The sequence below is a fragment of the Sinocyclocheilus rhinocerous genome, unplaced genomic scaffold (assembly GCF_001515625.1).
Source record: "Sinocyclocheilus rhinocerous isolate Xijiao unplaced genomic scaffold, SAMN03320098_v1.1 scaffold716, whole genome shotgun sequence".
Lineage (NCBI taxonomy): Eukaryota > Metazoa > Chordata > Actinopteri > Cypriniformes > Cyprinidae > Sinocyclocheilus > Sinocyclocheilus rhinocerous.
The window spans coordinates 394,111-398,954 of NW_015647020.1; the positions used below are offsets into that span (position 1 = coordinate 394,111).

General features: G+C 38.5%; 1 pseudogene; it reads left to right on the plus strand.

Moving 5' to 3' along the window:
* The window catches only part of LOC107708277 (sterile alpha motif domain-containing protein 3-like), a 4,845-nt pseudogene extending 839 nt beyond the window's left edge, over window positions 1–4,006 (plus strand).
* Window positions 4,007–4,844: the final 838 nt, after the last annotated feature.

Here is a 4,844-nt window from a genome sequence, read left to right on the forward strand (position 1 = left end):
TTTTCAGACCGATGAGCTTTGTAAAAATCGATGCGTTTCAGAAAGGCGGGGCATAGAGGAGTAACAATAATGTACAGTATGTGGAAAATAATCTGTTTTTTTAACCTTAAACCGCATAAACACATTTCATTGCACCAAATACACAAAATAATGTTATTTTTATCAGCATCATATGACCCCTTTAACAGCGGTTGAGCTGGAAACAACATTTATGGGAAACCTGGACAAACACACGGATGCACTCCTGTCTTTGTTTCGCACTAAGGGAGGAAATGCTGGACAGCAAATTAGTGAAATTTTGAATACGCTAAACCAGGTATGTGACTACTTTGTTGTAGGGTTGTCAAAGGTACCAATAATTCTGTACCAAGTCGGTAATAAAATGTTAAAAATATGACGATACTAGCATTTTGAGTGCTATTGAGTGGATTCTGACCAACTTAAACACCTGATTGGCCTTTGTGTTCACTAGCTCAACAGATTTTGTTGTCTGATTTTTTTCTGTACTCCATGGTTTTTGATTTATAATCATACAATTCACAAGTGTTTTATTGCACATTATGAAGTTACATTAAAGATTATTTATAGACATTTTAATTTTAACATGTAGAAATTACTACAGGTCTTATACTTAGTTACAATTCAGGGCATCAACAAATTTGTGACACAGCAACAGTATATAAGTTATCCTTTGACTGTAATGACTACTCAAAATCTGTGACGCATATCACCAGCTATCTTTTCTGGTGATGGTCTCTGAAGCAATCTGAATCTCCCTCTTATTTTGTGGGCAAATTTGTAGGTTAGTTCATCCAAAAATGAAAATGTCAAATGTGTCATAAATTACTCGCCCTTGTGTCATTCCAAACCCGTAAGACTTTCGTTCATGTTTGGAATGCCAATAAAGTCTTTTTGATGAAATCCTAGAGCAGGTGTGGCGAACTCCGGTCCTGGAGAGCCGCAGCCCTGCAGAGTTCAGCTGTAACCCTAATTAAAACTCACCTGCCTGTAGCTTCCTAGTAACCGTTCAGACCTTGATTGGCTTGTTCAGGTGTGTTTGATTAGGGTTGAAGCAAAATTCTGCAGGGCTGCGGCTCTCCAGGACCGCCACCCCTGTCCTAGAGCTTTCTGTCCTTCCATAGAAGGTCTACACAAATGCACCATTGATGCTTCAAAATATTCATAAGCAGAAGCTCAACCGAACATGAATTATGCGCAAGAACAAACCTTTTGCTGAAGCTCAAACGTGCTGTCCAATGAGGTATATTTTCGTGTGTTACGCAGCACGTTTGAGCTTCCACAAGAGGTTTGTTCTCACGGTAGTAAAAGACATTATTAAATTAAATTAATCCATGTGACTCCAGTGGTTACATAGTCACATTGATTACTTAAATGTCTTCATTAATGTTCTAGACCAGAGGTGCCCAACCCTGCTCCTGGCGATCGACTGTACTGCAAAGTTCAGCTCCAACCCTAATCAAACACACCTGAAGCAACTAATTAGGTCTTCAGGATCACTTAAAAATTAAAGGCAGGTGTCTTTGATTAGAGTTGGAGCTAAACTTTGCAGGACAGTCGATCGCCAGGAGCAGGGTTGGGCACAGTGGTGTAACTACAGACAGTGCGGACAGTGCAGGCGCACTGGGGCCCGCACCGCACGTCTAATCGTTTGTGTGAAGAGTGGAAGCTGAAGCGCACTTTGCAGGACGTGGAGGCGCCTGCGCGATCACTTATTTGACTTTTTTTCTTGATTGTGGAAACAACTTAAAATACGCCGTAATTTTTGCTCATAAAGGTAAGAGTAATACATTCGGAAATGTAAAGGGTATACTTTTATTTTGTGCATTCACAATATCAACAAAACGTTGTGCTTTTATAAAATAAATAGGAAAACAGAGGATGCGCTTGCCGTCTCGTCTTGAACAGGAGCGCTTCACAATGATGAACCGAAACTCAACGAATTGAGTCACAGATATGATAAATATATCTATAGAAGTAAGCTTTAAGTTACAACTTTAAAACGAAATAATTCAAATCGAACACAAAAACTCTTTCATTAGGCTATATGTAATTCTTAAAGATGCATTTCTCTCTAAAGGCACGTCCAATGAGGGGATGGCGAGTCTTTTTTTCCATCACCATCTAAACTATAAAAATAAGGAAAAGCCTTAAACAGGCCCGATTATATTTTTCCTATAATTTACTGCTGAAATGTTTGCGGGCAAATCTCAGGTCAGTCTGAGCGCTCATGGTACACACAGTGCGTTCAGCCGTAGTTTACACCTGCAGGCGCCACTGTGTGTATGTGCTTGTGGGTATTACATTTGTGTGTGGTTGTTGCCGCTAAAGTTGGCCATGATTCGGGACATGGTGTTGATTAATTTTTAGACCTCTTTCTTAGTCTCTTGATTTTCGGAGAGGAATGGGGTTGCCGCGATTACTGGGTTACTGTGCTAAAAAAAAAAAAAAAGTTTGCGGTAATTTCAGCACCACAGCGCTGAAACACTCAATGCTTCTGATAACCTTGCCTTCTGTGCTTTGCAAATACAATAGGTAACACATGCTGATGACTGTAAAATTCAACACGATTAATTTGGTACTTCTGGCTGCTGCGGCCAGGCGCACGCACAGCCTGTGTGTGTTAGAGAGAGACGCACGCAAAGAGTTTCAATTTGAGTTCCGATGTTCAATATAATATAAGAAACTTATAAGATACTGGTTTTAGTTGGTCTAAATTAAGTAGGTCAGGCACAAATTTGCATATATGGGTTCCCTTCTAGACACGAGCACTGTGTGTTTGTATGTGCTTCATAACCGTGCACGCCAGGGGGCCCGCCGTAATGGCCTGCACTGGGGCCCGTCATTACTAAGTTACGCCACTGGTTGGGCACCCCTGTTCTAGACCTTAATTGCTAGTGTAGGCTGCCTATGGAAAAACCGAAAACTCTTTGATTTCATTAAAATATCTTTTAATTTGTGTTTTAAAGATGAACAAAGGTCTTACAGGTGTGGAACGACATGAAGGTGAGTAATTAATGACAGAAGTTTCATGCTTCATGTAAATGTCAACGTATTGTGATGTGTGTTGTGAAACTAAAGGAAGAGGTGACAGTTCTAAGTGCTTCTACATCACCTCTCACGTGAGCTTCAGAAGACACTTGTCACGCTTCATAATATTCTGATGAATAAATTAAGGCAATGTTGAACTAATGTATGACATTCAGCCCAAAATATAGTATATTTAGTTAAACAAGATTAAAATGTTTTTTTTTTTTAATAGGCCTATTTTCCTTCAGAAGACCTTGATTCACTTTAGCAATTTTAGAACATTATTGTGGTGTTATAGCAGCAGAATCTGTGAAGATTTTGGTTCTTTTAAATTTCATTTTGCTTCCAATTTCTTTTGCCATCAGCAGTTTCACCGTCATTAAAGATGAGTTGGTCAAATAATGCCTTCATTCCCAAACTCCATGGAGTCACTGTATAGTTGTGATTTTGTGTGTATGCACCATAAGCTGCATTTTGTTTTACTTTTCAGACCAGCCCTGTGGAACAACGTAGAGAAGTTGTAATAAGATGCTTAATTGTCTACCTCTCTGAAAATCCTGAGAATCTCATCAAGCATTCAGGTTAGCATCTGAAATCGATCAACAACCACGCTCCAAACCTAAATAAACTACTTGTATAATGGTAGTTAATTAAATTCAGTCAAACTCGATAGAAATAAAATGAATGGCTGTAAGACACTTTATTTTAAAATATACATGTCAATTTCAAAATATTGTCTCATTTTGTGTTATTTCATTGCAATGTATTTTTTTTGCTCTGAGAAACAATCTGAAAAATACCAAGTGGTGTTGTAAGTAAATACAGATTTGCTGTTGTTTTTTTTAAGGATACTCATGGGAATGAGGAGGAACTGGAACAACTCACACTGAAGATCATCACAAAAGGTGGCTCAACAGATGATCCTTTACAGACTGGGATAGTGCTGGAAGGCATAGAGGTGATGATGGGATTGGCAGGTGTTGCGAAGGCTTGTGTTTTTCTGCTTGGCCTAATTTATGCAATTAATCTGAGTTACCCCAAAGAGCTCAGGTACTCGTTTGAATTTTTTCAGAAGATTCTACTGTAACTAGACAGTGGCAAACTTTCTCCAAAGATTTACTCTGAAGAACAGGCTTCTTTGTTAAAATGAAAGATATTGATTGTGTTGTTCTGACCATTACAACTTGAAATATGTTTGTCACAAGACACGTTTAGCCATACCCATCTGGTTCTAGTACAGTGTTAGTCTGCAAACGTTTGATCGCAGTCTTGTTTTATTCTTAGGATGTTTGTTGCATGTTCCAAAAGTAAATGTTGGAAAAATGTAAATCCTTTACGAAGTGTTGCAAAGGGTTAAAAATCAAGGAAGTGACCTGTTGGAAGTGAACTTCTCGATTTGTCACATTTTGTTATACATTCATGATAGGTTTCAGGCTTCACCGTTGCTTTGCAGCCTGTCAAAAAATAAACTGAAATTATTTTTTGTGGTTTGCGTGTTTAAATTAAGATATTGAATGTATTGGCGCAGTGCAGTAAGCGACCAATAGCTGAAGATCTAAAATAAGTTACAATGTTAAGTTGGCTCAACTAAATTTTTTTTAAAGGTCCCATATTGTCAACTGAAATTTCCTGGCTTTTTTCATGATAACTGAGGTCTAGGTGCTATGTAACTACCATATAAGTTTCAAAACAGTCAGTCTACAGTAAAATTCACACAGCCTGCTTAAAGTAGCTGTGATTTTTCACGAACAGTTGTGACTTCCGTAAAAAGTTGACGTCAGAACTACACAGTCACC